The sequence below is a fragment of the Arachis ipaensis genome, chromosome B8 (assembly GCF_059453495.1).
Source record: "Arachis ipaensis isolate K30076 ecotype BB chromosome B8, ASM5945349v1, whole genome shotgun sequence".
Lineage (NCBI taxonomy): Eukaryota > Viridiplantae > Streptophyta > Magnoliopsida > Fabales > Fabaceae > Arachis > Arachis ipaensis.
The window spans coordinates 90,467,001-90,476,970 of record NC_142443.1 but is presented as its reverse complement, the minus strand read 5'-3'; the positions used below and the strand labels follow the sequence as shown (position 1 = coordinate 90,476,970).

The window sequence follows — 9,970 nt, the reverse complement described above, 5'->3', positions numbered from 1 at the left end:
GGATTTCATGTCGGATCTCCGGATACTCATTCTTCTTGAGCTTGAAAGGGACCTCGGGGATCACCTTCTTCTTGACCACAACATCATAGAAGTGGTCTTGATGAGCTTTGGAGATGAATCTTTCCATCTCCCATGACTCGGAGGTGGAAGCTTTTGTCTTCCCTTTCCCTTTTCTAGAGGATTCTCCGGTCTTGGGTGCCATCAATGGTAATGGAAAAACAAAAGCTTATATTTTTACCACACCAAACTTAGAATATTGCTCGCCCTCGAGCAAGAGAAGAAAGAATATATGAAGAAGAAGAAGAAAATATGGAGGAGAGGGGGGATAAGGTGTATTCGGCCAAGAAGGGGAAGAGAGGGTTGTGTTGTGTGAAAATGAAGAAGAATGGAGGGCTTTATATAGGGAAGGGAGGGGGGTAAGGTTCGGCCATAAGGGTGGGTTTTGGGTGGGAAATTGATTTTGAATTTTGAAGGTAGGTGGGGTTTATGAAGTAGGTTTATGGGAAAGAGTGGATGGATGTGAGTGGTGAAGTGGTTATAGGGAAGAGAGATTGAGGTGATTGGTGAAGAGTTTTGGGGAAGAGTGTTTATGGGATTGTGTGAAAGAGGGGTGAGAAGAAGTGAGTGGAGGTAGGTGGGGATCCTGTGGGGTCCACAGATCTTGAGGTGATCCTGTGGGGTCCACAGATCCTGAGGTGTTCAAGGATTTATAACCTTGCACCAAATTAGGCATGCAAAATGCCCTTGCACTCAACTCTGGGCGTTCAGCGCCAGATTGGTGCTTGTTCTGGGCGTTGAACGCCCATTTGTTGCCCATTTCTAGCGTTGAACGCCAGAACCATGCTTGTTCTGGGCGTTCAGTGCCAGCTCTTCTCCAGGGTGCAATTCTGGCATTCAAACGCCCAGATGCTGCCCATTTTGGGCGTTCAGTGCCAGAACCATGCTCTATTCTGGCGTTGAACGCCAGCCAGATGCTTCTTACTGGCGTTTAAACGCCAGTAAGATCTTCCACCTGGTGTGATTTTTCTTCTGCTGTTTTTTATTCTGTTTTCAATTTTTATATTTATTTTGTGACTCCACATGATCATGAACCTAATAAAACATGAAAGAACAAGAAAAATAAAATTAGATAAATAAAAATTGGGTTGCCTCCCAACAAGCGCTTCTTTAATGTCAATAGCTTGACAGTGGGCTCTCATGGAGCCTCACAGATGTTCAGAGCATTGTTGAGACTTCCCAACACAAAACTTAGAGTTTGGATATGGGAGTTCAACACCAAACTTAAAGTTTGGTTGTGGCCTCCCAACACCAAACTTAGAGTTTGACTGTGGGGGCTCTGGTTGACTCTGTTTTGAGAGAAGCTTACTGTGCCTCTTTTCCATGTTTACAGAAGGGTAACCTTGAGTTGTAAACACAAGGGAGTCCTCATTCAATTGAAGGACTAATTCACCTCTGTCAACATCAATCACAGCTCTTGCTGTGGCTAGGAAAGGTCTTCCAAGGATGATGGATTCATCCTCATCCTTCCCAGTATCAAGGATTATGAAATCAGCAGGGATGTAAAGGCCTTCAACCTTTACTAACACGTCCTCTACTTGTCCATAAGCCTGTTTTCTTGAATTGTCTGCCATCTCTAATGAGATTTTAGTAGCTTGCACCCCAAAGATTCCCAGTTTCTCTATTACAGAGAGGGGCATGAGGTTTATCCCTGAACCAAGGTCACATAGAGCCTTTTTAAAGATCATGTTGCCTAGGATACAAGGTATTACGAACTTTCCAGGATCCTGTTTCTTCTGAGGCAATGTCAGTTGATCCAGATCACTTAGTTCATTGGTGAACAAGGGAGGTTCATCTTCCCAAGTCTCAATACCAAATAATTTGGCATTCAGCTTCATGATTGCACCAAGGTACTTGGTAACTTGCTCTTCAGTAACATCCTCATTCTCTTCAGAAGATGAATACTCGTCAAAGCTCATGAAGGGCATAAGGAGGTTCAATGGAATCTCTATGATCTCTAGATGAGTCTCAGATTCCTTTGGTTCCTCAAAGGGAAACTCCTTATTGATCACTGGACATCCCAGGAGGTCTTCCTCACTGGGATTTACGTCCTCCCCTTCCTCTCCAGGTTCGGCCATGTTGACTATATCAATGGCCTTGCACTCTCCTTTTGGATTTTCTTCTGTATTGCTTGGGAGAGTACTAGGAGGGATTTTAGTGATCCTTTTACTCAGCTGGCCCACTTGTGCCTCCAAATTTCTAATGGAGGACCTTATTTCATTCATGAAACTTATAGTGGCCTTAGATAGATCAGAGACTAAGTTTGCTAAATTAGAAGTATTTTGTTCAGAGTTCTCTGTCTGTTGCTGAGTGGATGATGGAAAAGGTTTACTATTGTTAAACCTATTTCTTCCACCATTATTAAAGCCTTGTTGAGGCTTTGTTGATCCTTCCATGAGAGATTTGGGTGATTTCTCCATGAGGGGTTATAGGTGTTTCCATAAGGTTTACCCATGTAATTCACCTCTGCTATTGCAGGGTTTTTAGGATCATAAGCTTCTTCTTCAGAAGATGCCTCTTGAGTACTGTTGGATGCAGCTTGCATTCCATTCAGACTCTGAGAAATCATATTGACTTGCTGAGTCAACATTTTATTCTGAGCCAATATGGCATTCAGAGTATCAATTTCAAGAACTCCCTTCTTCATAGGCGTCCCATTACTCACAGGATTCCTCTTAGAAGTGTACATGAACTGGTTATTAGCAACCATGTCAATGAGTTCTTGAGCTTCTGCAGGCGTTTTCTTTAAGTGAATGGATCCACCTGCAGAGGTATCCAATGATATTTTAGTTAATTCAGACAGACCATCATAGAATATGTCCAGGATGGTCCATTCTGAAAGCATGTCAGAAGGAGACTTTTTGGTCAGTTCTTTGTATCTCTCCCAAGCTTCATAGAGGGATTCACCTTCTTTCTGTCTGAAGGTCTGAACATCCACTCTAAGCTTACTCAGCTTTTGAGGAGGAAAGAACTTGGCTAAGAAAGCCTTGACCAGCTTATCCCAAGAGTTCAGGCTATCCTTAGGTTGAGAGTCCAACCATATTCTAGCTCTGTTTCTCACAGCAAAAGGTAAAAGCATGAGCCTGTAGACTTCAGGATCTACTCTATTAGTCTTAACAGTATCACATATCTGCAAGAATTCAGTTAAAAACCGAAAAGGATCTTCAGATAGAAGTCCATGAAACTTGCAGTTCTGCTGCATTAGAAAAACTAATTGAGGTTTCAGCTCAAAATTGTTTGCTCCAATGGCAGGAATGGAGATGCTTCTTCCATGTAAATTGGAATTAGGTGCAGTAAAGTCACCAAGCATCCTCCTTGCATTATTATTATTTTCGGCTGCCATCTCCTCTTCTTGTTCGAAAATTTCTGAAAGGTGCTTGCTGGATTGTTGTAATTTAGCTTCTCTTAGTTTCCTCTTCAGAGTCCTTTCAGGTTTTGGATCTGCTTCAACAAGAATGTTCTTGTCCTTGCTCCTGCTCATATGAAAAAGAGGGACAGAAAAATAATAATAGGGATCCTTTTTACCACAGGTATAGAGGTTCCCCTGTGTGAGTAGAAGAAGAAAAGAATGTAATGTAAAGAAAGAAACACAAGGGTAAGGAGAGCAGAGATGTGGGATGAAGAGAGGTGTTAGTAGATGAATAAATAAATAGAAGGAGATGAGAGAGAAGGAGAATTTTCGAAAATTATTTTTGAAATAGAGTTAGTGATTTTCGAAAATAGTTTTTGAAATAGGTTAGTAATTTTTCGAAAATTAAAATCAAAAATTAAAATAATTAGTTAATTAAAAAGAAATTTTGAAAAAGAGGGAAGATATTTTCGAAAATTAGAGAGAGAGAGTTAGTTAGGTAGTTTTGAAAAAGATAAGAAACAAACAAAAAGTTGGTTAGTTAGTTGAAACAAATTTGAAAATCAATTTTGAAAAGATAAGAAGATAAGAAGTTAGAAAGGATATTTTAAAATGAAATTTTGAAAAAGATAAGATAAAGAGATATTTTTGAAAAGATATGATTGAAATTAGTTTTGAAAAAGATTTGATTTTTAAAATCACAATTAATGACTTGATTCACAAGAAATCACAAGATATGATTCTAGAACTCAAAGTTTGAATCTTTCTTAACAAGCAAGTAACAAACTTGAAATTTTTGAATCAAAACATTAATTGATGATGTTATTTTCGAAAATTAGGAGATAAAGATAAGAAAAAGATATTTGAAAAATATTTTTAAAATTTTCGAAAATAAATAAGAAAAATGAAAAAGATTTGATTTTTGAAAAAGATTTTGAAAAAGATAAGATTTTTAAATTGAAAATTTGATTTGACTCATAAAAACAACTAGATTTTAAAAAGTTTTGAAAAAGTCAACTCAAATTTTCAAAATTTATGAGTGAAAAAGGGAAAGATATTTTTTTTTGATTTTTGAATTTTTAATGATGAGAGGGAAAAACATGAAAAAGACTCAATGCATGAAAATTTTGGATCAAAACAATGAATGCATGCAAGAATGCTATGAATGTCAAGATGAACACCAAGAACACTTTGAATGTCAAGATGAACATCAAGAACTTATTTTTGAAAAATTTTTAATGCAAAGAAAACATGCAAGACACCAAACGTAAAAATTTTTCATGTATAGACACTATGAATGCAAGAATGCATATGAAAAACAAGAAAAGACACAAAACATAAAAACATCAAGATCAAACAAGAAGACTTACCAAGAACAACTTGAAGATCATGAAGAACACTATGAATGCATGAATGTTTCGAAAAATGCAAGATGAATATGCAATTGACACCAAACTTTCAACTTGACTCAAGACTCAAACAAGAAACATGAAATATTTTTTATTTTTATGATTTTTTTTATTTTTTTTGGATTTTTGTATATTTTTTTCGAAAAAACATATAGGAAAAAAAAAATAAGGATTTCAAAATTTTTTTAATATGAATTCCAGGAATCTTGTATTCTTAGTCTAAAGCTCCAATCCGAGGGTTAGGCATGGCTTAATAGCCAGCCAAGCTTTAGTATGTAACTCAGACATGCCACAGCTGACGTTCCAATTAACTTGCCTCTATGCTGATGGTTGGAAGCCCCTATCCAAAGGAATTAAACATGGCTTTACAGCCATCCAGGCTCCAACATTTTTCATGAAACTCTAGAATTCATTCTTAAAAATTCTGAAATAATTTTCGAAAACAGATGAGAGATTTTTGAAAGATTTTTGAAAAATTTTTTTGAAAGCTTTTTGAAAATAAGAAGAAAATTACCCAACCTAAGCAACAAGATGAACCGTCAGTTGTCCAAACTCGAACAATCCCTGGCAACAGCGCCAAAAACATGGTGCACGAAATTGTGATCTCAGGCAATGGCGCCAGAAACTCTGTACGCACGTCTTAATAAATCATTTTTCATTCACAACTTCGATACAACTAACCAGCAAGTGCACTGGGTCGTCCAAGTAATAAACCTTACGTGAGTAAGGGTCGATCCCACGAAGATTGTGGGCTTGAAGCAAGCTATGGTCACCTTGTAAATCTCAGTCAGGCGGATATCAAATAGTTATGGAGTTTTCGAATATTAATAATAAATAGAAAATAAGGATAGAAATACTTATGTAATTCATTGGTTAGAATTCCAGATAAGCGTATAGAGATGCCTTCGTTCCTCTGAACCTCTGCTTTCCTGCTGTATTTATCCAATCAATCTTACTCCTTTCCATGGCTGGCTTTATGTAAGGACATCACCATTGTCAATGGCTACTTTTTATCCTCTCTGGAAAATGGTCCGATGCGCTGTCAGTGCATGGCTAATCGTCTGGAGGCATCACCCTTGTCAATGGCTGCATCCCATCCTCTTGTGAAAATGGTCCAAATGCTCTGTCACAGCATGGCTAATCATCTGAGGTTCTCGATCATACTGGAATAGGATCCACCCTCCTTTTGCGTCTGTCACTACGCCCAGCACTCGCGAGTTTGAAGTTCCTCACAGTCATTCAATCCCAAAGTCCTACTCGGAATACCACAGACAAGGTTTAGACTTTCCAGACTCTCGTGAATGCCGCCATCAATCTAGCTTATACCACGAAGATTCTGATTAAGAGATCCAAGAGATACTCATTCAATCTAAGGTGGAACGGAAGTGGTTGTCAGGCACGCATTCGTGGGGGAATGATGATGATTGTCACGTTCATCACATTCAGGTTGAAGTGCGAATGAATATCTTAGAAGCGGAATAAGTTGAATTGAATAGAAAAACAGTAGTACTTTGCATTAATCTTTGAGGAACAGCAGAGCTCCACACCTTAATCTATGGAGTGCAGAAACTCTACCGTATGAAAATACATAAGTGATAATGGTTCAGGCATGGCCGAATGGCCAGCCCCCATGAAAGTCTAAGATAGCATAAAACTGATCAAAGATGTCTAATACAATAGTAAAAAGTCCTATTTATACTAAACTAGTTACTAGGGTTTACAGAAGTAAGTAATTGATGCATAAATCTACTTCCGGGGCCCACTTGGTGTGTGCTTGGGCTGGGCTTGAATGTTACACGTGTAGATGTCAATCTTGGAGTTGAACGCCAGTTTGTAACATATTTCTGGCGTTCAACTCTGGCTTGTGACGTGTTTCTGGCGTTTAACTCCAGATAGCAGCGTAGAACTGGCGTTCAACGCCCTTTCACGTCATCTAAACTCGGCCAAAGTATGGACTATTATATATTGCTGGAAAGCACTGGATGTCTACTCTCCAACGCAATTAGAAGCGCGCCATTTTGAGTTCTGTAGCTCCAGAAAATCCACTTTGAGTGCAGGGATGTCAGAATCCAACAGCATCAGCAGTCCTTCTTCAACCTCTGAATCTGATTTTTGCTCAAGTCCCTCAATTTTAGCCAGAAAATACCTGAAATCACAGAAAAATACACAAACTCATAGTAAAGTCCAGAAATGTGGATTTAACATAAAAACTAATGAAAACATCCCTAAAAGTAACTAGATTCTACTAAAAACATACTAAAAACAATGCCAAAAAGCGTATAAATTATCCACTCATCAGAGTACTTCATCACTTGGTAACTTGCGTTAACTAACCCGGGATTATCAACTGAAAATCCACTATCAAGAGCAACCTTGCTACAGAACAGTTAGTAACCCAGAGAGGTGCTGGACACCAAGACCTTAAGGGAAGAAAATAACAAACCATGTGCCTGTGGTGTGCATGTATGGGGGAGAGAGACTTGAGGGAGTAAGTCCTTAGGGGTGCTTCAACACCTAGCACCTTGAACCAACTGGTTCAGGAGTGTTGGCTGAAAGCTTATTTTAAAGAGTCGCCCCCTCACAGAGCACTTAGCCTAAGGATGCAATAGACCTTGGAAGGACAAAGGGATCAATAAATAAAAGTCTCAAAGGGTGCAATCAAGTGAGTATTCCAAGGCATGATAAAGGTCTGAAAGCCAGTAAAGGAATGAACCTAAGTTGCTATGCATGAAAACCCATAAAACCAAGAACATGACTTCCACAATAATGATTCATTCCTCTTATCATTTCATTCATCATTCTTTTGTTCCAGTACTTGCTTAGGGACAAGCAAGCTTTAAGTTTGGTGTTGTGATGCCAGGGCATTTTGGCCAGTTTCACTGACCTTTTCTTTACTGTTTTAGGGTAGTTCCATGCATTTTCTTAGGAAATAAGCAAGTTTTGGGTAGAATTTTACTTACATCTTGATTCAAGCAAACATTGTGCACTTTACATGATTTCATGATAATTATGCATGAATTAAATGACAAATTGGATGATGCATGTCTCATGACTTGGATTAGAACTTTGATGCACTCTATTGCTTGATTTCAGGACAAAGGAAGCAAGGAAGAACCACGTTAACAGCCACGTTAGTCTAACTAACGTGACCACTAACGTGGAAAGGGAGCTAGCTTGCAATGTTAATGAGAAAAGTAATCGCCAATAACGTCCTCGAAGCCATCATAGCCCACGTTAAGAGTCACGTTAACTAAGTTAACGTGAACTCTAACGTGGAAGAAGAAAATGAAGCCAACGTTAGTGACACTCACCTTTGTCACTAACGTTGGACCAAGCTCATATTGGCCACGTTAAGAGCCACGTTAACTCAATTAACGTGGACTCTAACGTGGGGAAGCAAAAGAATGGCCAACGTTAGTGACACTCACCTTTGTCACTAACGTTGGACTAAGCCACTTTGAGCCAAGTTAGTTGCCACGTTAACTTAGTTAACGTGGACTCTAACGTGGAGGGAGCAAAGAATCGCCAACGTTAGTGACACTTACCTTTGTCACTAACGTTGGAATGAGCCACTATGAGCAATGTTAACTCCCACGTTAACTTAGTTAACGTGGAGGAAAGAATGATGAGCCAACGTTAGTGACACTCACCTTTGTCACTAACGTTGGAGATGGCTATCACTACCACGTTAGAAGCCACATTAACCTAGTTAACGTGAACTCTAACGTGGGAAGTAGGGGCATTTTGGAACGTTAGTGACAAAGGTAAGTGTCACTAACATTCTCGAAGATTTGGCAAGTCTACGTTAAAGGTCACGTTAGCCACACTAACGTGAACTCTAACGTAGGGGGAAGGGAGGACTCTCAATGTTATTGGAAAAGGTAAGTCCCAATAACGTGTGCGAAGGACTAAGAGGCAACGTTAGTGGTCACGTTGGTGCCACTAACATTGAAGTTAACGTAGATCATCCCTGGGTTAGGAACGTTAGTGAAAAAGGTGATTGTCACTAATTTTCTCGAACCCACACTTTCACTTAACGCTAACGCCACTAACGTCCTAAGCTAAAGTCTCTGCATGCTTCACACTTTCTCTCTACAAGTAAAGCTAAGCCCACTGAAGAGGATAACTGCTTCAAACTCAAGATCCAAAGGCCCATATCCAAGACTTGAAGAACCAACTAGAAGATCAGAAGGGTAGTATATATAGGGGTAGTTTTGAATTAGAAAGGGGAGTGGGGAATTTTAGTTAGCCTCTGTAATATTTTACTCTCTCTGCACTTCTAGTTTTACTTTTCAGAATGTATTTTGGATCTATGCTTTCATTTCCCAGAGCTATCAACAACTAAACCCCTTTCATTGGGTTAGGGAGCTCTATTGTAATTTGATGGATCAATAATAGTTTTCATTACTCTTCTTCTTTATTTTCTCTTGATTTTACTAGAAGGCTTTCAATCTTCATCCAATTGGGTAGTTATCTTGGAAAAGAAGCTATTCATACTTGGATCTCTTCTGAACCTTGGAAGAGGAATGAAGAGATCATGCTAGAAATGCTTTCTCATGTTGGACCAAATTGGGGTTTGGATGGATATAGTGACATATAATCCTACCAACACTTTGATTTGGATATACATGTGGTATAATCAGTGACCATACTTCATCTCTTCTCATGAGCAATTGACCAAGGAATTGGCTATTGATCAAGATTTAAGAGATTGAATTACCAAGGAATTGGAATTCAATCACTTAAGATTGCCAAGGAGATCAATGAATGCATTGATTGAGGAAGAGATGAAAATGAACTTGATCCGGAGAATGCAACATCTCCTAAACCCAATGAATTCCCCATTTCTGATCTTACCCATTCTCTTTAATTTATGCAATTTACTTTTATGAGCATCTTCCCCATTCCCATTTAAGATTCTGTAATTTACTTTCTACCATTTACATTCAGCTCTTTCTTTCCAGCATTTACGTTTTCTGCCATTTACTTTCCTGCCATTTAATTTTCTGCAAATCTCAAACTCAATTTCTACTTAGCTCAACTAGAACATTCTTCCAATTAAAGTTGCTTGACCAATCAATCCCTGTGGGATTCGTCCTCAGTCTATAGTGAGTTTTTACTTCACGACAGTTCGGTACACTTGCCGAAGGAAATT

At 38.8% G+C, this 9,970-nt stretch overlaps 1 non-coding gene across 1 annotated transcript; it reads left to right on the top strand.

The window, feature by feature from the left end:
• Nucleotides 1–2,896: 2,896 nt before the first annotated feature.
• On the top strand, nt 2,897–3,004 carry LOC148548789 (small nucleolar RNA R71). The gene has a single exon (XR_015897846.1). It is a non-coding gene; the product is annotated as a small nucleolar RNA R71 (small nucleolar RNA).
• Nucleotides 3,005–9,970: the final 6,966 nt, after the last annotated feature.